Source organism: Nomascus leucogenys, chromosome 13 (assembly GCF_006542625.1).
Source record: "Nomascus leucogenys isolate Asia chromosome 13, Asia_NLE_v1, whole genome shotgun sequence".
In the NCBI taxonomy this organism is placed as follows: Eukaryota; Metazoa; Chordata; class Mammalia; order Primates; family Hylobatidae; genus Nomascus; species Nomascus leucogenys.
In genome coordinates this window covers 58,863,392-58,873,715 of record NC_044393.1, presented here as the reverse complement: position 1 = coordinate 58,873,715, position 10,324 = coordinate 58,863,392, and positions in this window count along the sequence as shown.

Below are 10,324 nucleotides of genomic sequence, written 5' to 3'. Positions count from 1 at the left end.
CATCCTTTTTAGGAAGAAAATAGGGAGTGGATGGTAGCCAACAATAGCTACCATAATGTGCATGGTGTTCACGATATATTTTCAACACAGTTTAAAAATGACATCTACAATATTCTGTTTTTCAAAAGAATTTAGCATGTGTGTATACACATGTGTGTACTTATTAATGAAAATCTATGTGTTGCTTTAAAGGAACTCCCAGGGTGCTGGGATTACAGGGGTGAGCCACCATACCCTGGCAAGGATGTGGTTAAAGGAAATGTGAGGTGACAATTTTTTAACTCAATTATATTTTAAATATTAGACTTATATTATTTAAAAAATATAAGATTCATGTCCTTTTTGAATCAGATTTTGTTAGATTTTAGAAAATAGAAAATAGCCCAGGTTTTCTCACAGGCTTTGCTCTGCTCACCTAGTGTCTTAGTGTCCCAACAACCAATCTCCGTGTCCTGTATGTAGACCAGAAAATTACTTAACAGGGATAAGAGGAATTACGTGCTTCTTGTTCAGCAAATACGTTGTTTCATTTGGGAAAGTCTAAACTGTAGATAGAAATCTGACTTTAACCTTCTATTTATGCCTTCATAGCAGCATAAAGAGCTGGGTAGACAGTGCAGGGCTTACCATTTTGAGAGAAGAGCTTTCTCTCTTATCTAATTCTTCCAGAATCCAGATTTTGTGGCCTTTAGACAAAATGTAAGCTACATCTGTTTGATTCAACAATTGTATAAATTTTATTACTGTTGAGACAGAAAGTATCCCACAAGAAAAATAATGAATTTCCAGCATTACATCTTTGTGTATTTATATGAATGGCATGGCTCTGAAATATTGTTCAGCTATCTAAGTGGGTGTCTGCCTGGTGCCCTGGGATTTTAGTGCCTTTTAAACATTCTGGCACAAAGCAAGCCTTTTTTTTTTCTTAGTTGTGTGTGTGTGTGTATACATATATATACACATATATATTCATATGTACATATATACACATATATATTCATATGTACATATATACACATATATATTCATATGTACATATATACACATATACATATATATACACAGATATATATACACATATATACACATAATGCTTAACCATAATGATGATTCAACTAAAAATCATTTCTGTATTAAATAAAATTTCTGGAAACCAAAGATAACCTTCATGCACACTTGATATTAAAACAAGGTCACTGGTCCCTTTCAATAGTTCCAGCTCACTCTGGAATCAGTGAGCATAAAAGGCCACTCAGTCTGTCATATGATTGCTACTTTTTATTTAATGCCTCTTGGTTTTCTCATTTACTGGTGGGGGCAGGGATTTCTCAATCTTTTCTGAAATTTTAGATAGATGTAAGGCCAAATTCTAAATGATGGCTGCCTTGACAGCCCCATGGACTAGACTTTATTTATTATCTATATCATGCAGGACAAAATGAATATGTACAAGTGCACATAGTAGTGTTGGTGGAGAGAATAAGACCATCTATAATACTGTATTAGCACTTTATCACAGTCTGACTATAAGCCGTAACTACTTTTTTCATTAAAAATTCAAAATAAAACAAACTTCATCCTTTCACATACCTGTGTTCTCTCTGCCCTGCTCATCCCAAGGGAACATCTGGACTCAGAATTTAGAAATCATTATATTAGTGAATTGAGAGCCAAGGCAGCCAGCATAAGGATGATAAGATCCAATGAATCATTCATATCTAAGAGTTGAGCTGATTCATTTTAGAGCCATTGAAGTGGACACAGAGCCTTTCATTGACGATCAGCATAAAATACCTTCCAGTTGTCAAGCCAGATTGAGCAAAAAAGCAAATTATCTGAGCATCATTTCAGAAAGTGTCAAAGGAAATGCCAACCAAGTGGCAGCAGAAATTTTTGCGTCTCAAAACTGCATGATTTGTCATGACAGAACTTTAACCATTTTATTTTTATAAGGTATTCCAAAGGTGAAAGCATTGCAAGTATTTCTCCCTTATGCTGACATTTAAGTGATATTTATGGGTAAATATAGGCTTTGCTTTTTTATGTGGAATAATAAACCCCATAGCATTTTCTTATGAATATGGTCATTGAGGTATAAATTAAAATTTTAGTGAAAGGAAACCAGAGTGACAAGCAGGATTCTCCAAAAACAGCCCTAGATGCTTATGTCAGGTTGCCTAGAAGAATGCAGGCTCCAGAGGGAGAGTTCTACATTCCCACATCCTTGTATTCATGCCGTTGTGTAATTTCCTTCCTTTTAGTGTGGACTGCACCTGCTGTCTTGCTTCTAACCAAAAGAATATGGCAAAAGTGATGAGATATCACTTGTGTGGTTAGGTTACAAAAGGCTGTGACTCCCATCTTCCTAGCTCGCTCTCTCTCTCTTTTAATGGAACTCTCTTGCCTTCTCATCTTTTACACTTTTCTGAAAAATATTGAAGAGACTTGAGTGGCAAAGAACTGGGAGTGAACTCTGTCCAACAGCTAGCAAGGAAATAATACCAACAACCAAAAAGACTGAATCCTGCCAATGACCACTGAGTAAGCTTGGAAGTGGATCCTACCTTGTTAAACCCCAGTGTGACTGCAGTCCAGTCTGATACTTAGATTATAGTTTCATGGGAGACCCTAAAGAAGAAGCCTTAGTTAAATTGTGCTGTGATTCCTGACACACAGACACTGTAAGATTATGAATGTGCATTGTTTAAACTGTTAAGTTTGGGGTAATTTGTTACAATCAAAAGATAATTAATACACCCACCAAACCTCCCATGGCTTCCCCATATTTCCAAGTGCTCAGCAGCTGCTATTTCACAACTGAAAACTGCTGACGCTAAGGTCAGAAAGCCTGGTGACCAAATAAATGTGTAGGTAAGAGTTGGTTTTCATGCTTGCCCCATGTTTGAGGTCAAGTTGTCTGAAAATAGATCCTAAACCAAGATTAAAGATTATCTTGTGCAAGTGATTCACTATAGAACTCTTCCTAGAGAAACATATAAAGGAGTGGGGAAAAGCAAGTCAGAGAAGGAGAAGAAGACAAGCAAAGATGTGATCCTCGATGAAGTCTGGAGAAGAGTAGCTTTAGCTTTAGCTTGATCCTCTAGCTTGATCCTACAGAAAATCTCTGGAGTCTAAGTTACTTCTCAGATTTGTTCCGTGCAAAGACAAGACAAGCTCTCAGCTATTTGTTATTGGCGGGGGAAGGTCAGGAGTTGATGAGATGTGACCTCCCAAGCACTTTTTGCCCTTTGTGCTTCTGGGAAGACAATTCTAGTAGTCCAAGGGTTGTGTGATGAAGAGGAGTCTTACAGTATGGACTGTATGAACCAAAAGCACAATGACATTGAAGAAGGAGAGTACAGAACTGGTAGAACGCATTTGAGAACATCTGAACAGAGACCAGCAGGGTGCACTACTACACCCTTTAAAAAAACCTACTGAAGCACATTCGTCTAGCTCTGACCTGGTGCAAGCACACCTCTCCACAGGATGCTGGGAAATGGGGACCCTGCTCTCTTTGTGACTTTCAGCCTGCGTTTCCTTCACGTGTTAAAGACAGAAACTTCACAATGTCTTGAATTTATAATTTTTTTAACTTATAAATACAGTGTACGGTTAAAAAAAATTGATTCACATGACCATAAGTAACAAAATTTAAATGTTCTAGTCATGGATTTATAAAAATTAGATGATCTGATGGTGATGTTGGAGAGAACAAAATATAAATATTATGCTGTAGTAAGCCAATATGTGGGAAGATTCAATAATCCTGTGTAGTTGAATTCATTCCCACAGTCTGAGAACCAATCTGAGGCAGAGCACAGGTGTGGTAGCAGAGACCTCTGTGACAGGGACAGGTGTGCTAGCCGGGGCCCTCTGTGTTGTGTCTCTGTGACTTTGAACAAAGCCATATTTCTTTGCCCAGAATTAGAACCAGAGATTCTATTTGGTTCATTTGTTAAAATTATTATATTCATGACAATTAAAATATATGCCTTATCCTTCTTACTTCAAGCATGGTTGGCTTGGTTATTATTCAGTGAGTCTTTTACTTTCACAAAAGAATATTGCTAAGTAAAATGCTCTGGTGGATACAATGCATGAAATGGATTATGTGTTCCTTCTGACCACCTGTATATGTATCTGAATTTTCCATAGTCTCACCAATGCTCAGTTGTAGCAAAAGCCTAGGACATTAAAGATGGGGCTCCTCCCTGCACTTGAGTCTCAGCGTGCAAAAGTTAGAAACATTCAAGGCCACCGAGTGAAATGAAACAACAAATGAACCAAAAAAGCAAGTGATCTGAGGATACTCACCCTAATGAGTGATGTCTTCCACGTGTGCATCTTCAGCTAGTGCCAATCTGTAGGTTGATTCCGACATGCAATAGAATCACAGGTGCTGTCAAGTTACTTCAGCCTCTGTCCATCTATCAAAAGAAGTCACCTCAGAGTGCTAAGAATGGCTGCACAATCTCAGCCAGACAACTGATGTTGCTGAAGGAAGACAATCAAAATGTCCAGTAGATCAAAACTGACAGTCATCCACCACTCGCTTGCTGGTGATGAAGTGTCCACCAAGAAAAAGTGTAAGACCAGACTGCAAAGCAGTAAGACAAGTCATTTACTGGGGTCCTAGGCATTGCAACTTGAGGAACAGATCCTGCTAGAAGCCAAATTGTGTTCTGAAGACAGAGAGGGGAGTAGTAATGTAAAAGAAAGCTGACGGTGATTACACAAGTTGTTTTCAAGTAATTAACGTTGAACGAGCCTGGCTTAGTACATTATTCTGTAGTTAATTGGTTGTTGCTGTTCAAGAGTCACAGTGCTGGTGAAATTTAGCTGTTTTGCAGAATGTTGTGGTTGTTGAGGTTTGGGCCAGTTCAAAGGTGCAAGGCAAAATTCCAGGATTTTTGTTTTTGTTTTTTTTTTTTGTTTGTTTTTTGACAAGGTTGCAGGTCATGCAGATAGTCCTTAGAACGGCTTCTCAAATTTATTTTAGGCCTCTGAACCAGAGAGATGCCATTTTGTATATCACATTTCACAGAAGAAAGAACATTCATTACAACTTTGCCTAATCTGGGGAGGGGCTGCCAGGAGGCAGGTGGTACTCACACAGAGGATTAACCCTACCGAACAAAATTATCAGGTACTTTCCCCAGAAAAATAGTCAATAAAGTCAGGCTTTGGGGCTGATTACCTGCCAATTTAACATTTGAAGCGAATAGAATAGTCTGACAGACAACTTTAAGCCACTACTTTTTAATATGTTGGTAAAGTTTCCGTAACTTTCTTTTCTTCTTATATAACTCTCTTTAAGATAAAGGTTGTGAATTTCACGTTTTCACTTGCTCTCAAAAGAAAAAAAAACTGGGAGCCTCTCCAGGAGCCCCATGTACTGGGTGGAGGTTCAGAGATAATGAAGGATAGAAGAGAGCAGGAAAAAGGAGAGCACGGCAAGTACACTCGTAAGAGCAAAGTTTACACATCTGAATGTCATTAATGTAAAGATTTCTGGGATAGCTTAAAGCCGACCTAAAACTTCACATAAAGGCACTTATGAGAACTTTCTTTTGCCTTAAACATTTTTCCCTTTCTTTTCCTTTTTTGTAATCTCAAATTGAGAGACCCTCAACTATTTCCCAGGAGGCAGATTTTTTGGGAAAAGCCAACATCTATTGGTTTTTAATGGGGCTTCTCACAGGAATTTTTGTACCTGGATAATGAATCAGATAAGAATTAGCTATTTCACTTTCTCATTACCAGCATCTCCAGGTAAGCTTGACCTCTGCGTGCCCCAGGCTTTCTTGAAAAGATTTGGCTTGTTATTTTGAAGCAACAGGTCAACTGTTATCTTACTGCAATCATTTCCTGCCATCAGACTGTCACAAATCTTTAGAACACAAAACTGATATTTTAAATGTTAATACTGGCTCAGCAATGTATCATTTATCTATAGCCATGAATGAAACTTTCACTTTTTAATGGCAGATTGTAAGATTTTTTGAAAATGTTATTTTATAATTATGTTCTTCAGGTTGCTTAGAGTCTTTTAACCACTACATCAAATTGAAAGAACAATTTAATAAATACAAAGAAAAGAGTTATTTTCTTGTAATCGTAATGATATACTATGGGGAAACAACTATTGATTTTACTTAACCATTAATTACCTAAGAAGCCAAGAGGAAATAATTTTTTTAAAGCAATTCTCAGTTGTCTATGGAATTCATGTATATCTGTAGGAGACTCTATGTTGGATTGTTGTCTTGAGAAAACAGCCATCAGTAAGAACAGCCATACAATTTTCATAATTATGTTTCTTATTTTACTGGTTAGAAAAATGGTACCCAAAAGGTATCCTGAAGTCAAATTTCATCAGCACTATGTAAGTGAAAAACCTTCACTAAAAAACATTATTTGTCTTGGAATTATACACTGTGTGCTATAAAATATATACATTATTTTTTCTGTAGTTATTTATTTATTTTTACATGAATAAGTTCTTTAGTGATGATTTCGTAGATTTTGGTGCACCCATCACCTGAGCAATATACCCTTTACCCAATATGTAGTCTTTTATCCCTCACTTCCCTCCCACCCTTTCCCCTGAGCCCTGAAAGTCCATTGTATCATTTTTATGCCTTCACGTCCTCATATCTATCTTAGCTGCCACTTGTAAGTGAGAACATACAATATTTGGTTTTCCATTCCTGAATCGCTTCACTTAGAATAATGGTCTCCAATTCCATCCAGGTTTCTACTAATACCATTATTTTGTTCCTTTTTACAGCTGAGTAGTATTCCATTACATACTGTTTTCCATAGTGGCTGTACTAGTTTACATTCGCACCAACAGTGTAGAAATATTCCCTTTTCACCATTTTCACTCCAACAAGTATTATTTTTTATTTTTTGATTATGACAATTCTTGCAGGAGTAAGGTGGTGCTGCATTGTGTTTTTCATTTGCATTTCCCTGATCATTAGTGATGTTGAGCATTTTTTATATATTTGTTCATCATTTATGTATCTCTTTTTGAGAATTGTCTATTCATGTCCTTAGCCCACTTTTTGATGTGATTGTTTTTTTCTTGCTGCTTTGAGTTACTTATAGATTCTAGATACTAGTCCTTAGTCTTACTATAGATTGTGAAGATTTTCTCCCACTCTTTGAGTTGTCTGTTAACTCTGCTGATTATTTCTTTTGCTGTGCAGAAACTTTTTAGTTTAATTAAGTTCCACCTATTTATCTCTGTTTTTGTTGCATTTGCTTTTCAGTTCTTGGTCATCAAATGTTTGTCTAAGCTAATGTCTAGAAGGGTTTTTCCCAAAGTTATCTTCTAGAATTTTTATAATTTAAAGTCTTAGACTTAGGTCTTTGATCCATCTTGAGTTGGTTTTTGTATAAGTTGAGAAATGAGGATCCAGTTTCATTCTTCTACAGGTAGGTTGCCAATTATCCCAGCACCATTTGTTGAATAGGGTGTCTTTTCTCCACTTTATGTTTTTGTTTGCTTTGTCAAAGATTGGTTGGCTGTAAGTATTTGGATTTATTTCTGGATTGTCTACCATTGATTTATATACCTATTTTTATACCAGTGCCATGCTGTTTTGATGACCATGGCCTTATATTATAGTTTGAAGTCGAGTAATATGATGCCTCTAGATTTGTTCTTTTTGTTTAGTCTTGCTTTGGCTGTGCAGGCTCTTTTTTGGTTCCATATGAATTTTACGATTGTTTTTTCTTGTTCTTTGAAGAATGATGGTGGTATTTTGATAGGAATTGCACTGAATTTGTAATTGCTTTTGACAGTATGGTCATTTTCACAACATTGGTTCTGCCCATCCATGAGCATGGAATATGTTTGCATGTGTGTGTCATCTATGATTTCTTTCAATAGTGTTTTGTAGTTTTCCTTGTAGAGGTCTTTCATGTCCTTGGTTAGGTATATTCCTATGCTTTTTTAAAAAAAAAAATTTTTGCAGCTACTGTGAAAGGGGTTGAGTTCTTGATTTGATTCTCAGCTTGGTTGCTGTTTGTGTATAGCAGAGCTACTGATTTGTGTACATTAATTTGGTATCCTGAAATTTGATTAATTTATTTACCAGTTCTAGGAGCTTTTTAGATGAGTCATTAGGGCTTTCTAGGTATATTATCATGTCATCAGCAAACAGTGACAATTTGACTTCCTCTTTACTGATTTGGATTCCCTTCATTGTTTTCTCTCGTCTGATTCCTCTGGCTAGGACTTCCAGTACTATGTTGAATAGAAGTGGTGAAAGTGGCATACTTGTCTTGTTCCAGTTCTCAGGGAGAATGCTTTCAACTTTTCCCTGTTTAGTGTAATGTTGTCATAGATAACTTTTATTACCTTAAGGTATGTCCCTTCTATGCTAGTTTTGCTGAGGGTTTTAATCATAAAGAAGTGCTGTATTTTGTTAAATACTTTTTCTGCATCTATTGAGATGATTATGTGATTTTTGTTTTAAATTCTGTTTATATGGTGTATCACATATATTGACTTGTGTATGTTAAATCTTCTTTGCATCCCTGGTATGAAACCCACTTGATCAGGGTGAATTATCTTTGTGATATGCTGTTAAATTGGGTTAACTAGATTTTGTTGGGGATTTTCGCATCTATTATGTTAATCATATAATATGTTCATCAGGGATATTGGTCGGTAGTGTTTTTTGTTGTTCTTATGTCCTTTCCTGGTTTTACTATTAGGGTGGTACTGGCTTCATAGAATGATTTAGGAAGGATTCCCTCTTTCTCTATCTTTGGGAATAGTGTCAACAGGATTGGAACCAATTCTCTGAATATCTGATAGAATTCAGCGGTGAATCCATCTTGTCCTGCACATTTTTGTGGGTAATATTTTATTTACCATTTCAGCCTTGCTGAAATGTTATTATTGATCTGTTCAGTTTCTATTTCTCCCTGGTTTAATCTAGGAGGGTTGTATATTTTTCAGGAATTTATCCGTCTCTTCTAGATTTTCTAGTTTATGAGCGTAAAGCTGTTCAAAGTATCCTTAAATAGTATCCTTGAGTGTTCTTTTTATTTCTGTGGTATCGGTTGTAATATCTCCCGTTGTGTTTCTAATTGAGCTTATTTGGATCTTCTGTCTTCTTTTCTTGGTTAATCTCGCTAATGGTCTACCAATTCTATTTATCTTTTCAAAGAGCCATTTTTTTTATTCCATTTATCTTTTGTAGTTTTTTGTTTCAATTTCACATAGTTCTGCTCTGATCGTGATTATATCTTTTCTTTTGCTGGGTTTGAGTTCGGTTTGTTCTTGCTTCTCTAGTTCCTTGGGGTATGACCTTAGATTATCTGTTTGTGCTCTTTCAAACTTTTAGATGTAATTATTTAATGCTATGAACTTTCCTCCTAGCTCTTCTTTTGCTGTATTCTAGGGGTTTTGATAGGTTGTATCACTATTGTTGTTCAGTTGAAATAATTTTTTAAATTTACATCTTGATTTCATTGTTGACCCAAGGATCATTCAGAAGCAGGTTATTTAAAGTCCATGTGTTTGCATGGTTTTGAGGGTTTCTTTTGGAGTTGATTTCCAATTTTATCTCACTGTGGTCTGTGAGAGTACTTGACATAATTTCAACTTTCTTAAATTTGTTAAGACTTGTTTTGTGACCTATCATATGGTTTATCTTGGAGAATGTTCCATATGCTGATGAATAGAATATATATTTAGCAGTTGTTGGGTAGAATGTTCTATAGATATCTGTTAGGTCTATTTATTCCAGAATGTAGTTTAAATCCATTGTTTCTTTGTTTCTTTGACTTTTTGTTTTGATGGCCTGTCTAGTGCAGTCAGTGGAGTATTAAAGTCCTCCACTATTATTGTGTTTCTATCTATCTCATTTCTTAGATCTAGTAGTAACTATTTTACAAATTTGGGAGCTCTAGTATTAGGTGCATATATATTTAGGATTGTGATATTTTCCTGTTAGACTAGTCTTTTTATCATTATATAATGTCCCTCTTTGTCTTTTTAACTGCTGTTGCTATAAGTTTGTTTTGTCTGATGTAAGAATAGCCACTTCTGCTTGCCTTTGGTGTCTATTTACATGGATTATATTTTTCCACCCCTATACCTTAAGTTTATGCAAGTACTTATGTGTTGGATGAGTCCTTGAAGACAGCAGATACTTGGTTGGTGATTTCTTATCCATTCTGCCATTCTGTATCTTTTAAGTGGAGTATTGAAGCCATTTACATTCAATGTTAGTATTGAGATATAAGGTTCTATTCTATTTATCATGCTATTTGTTGCCTGAATACCTTAGTTTTATTT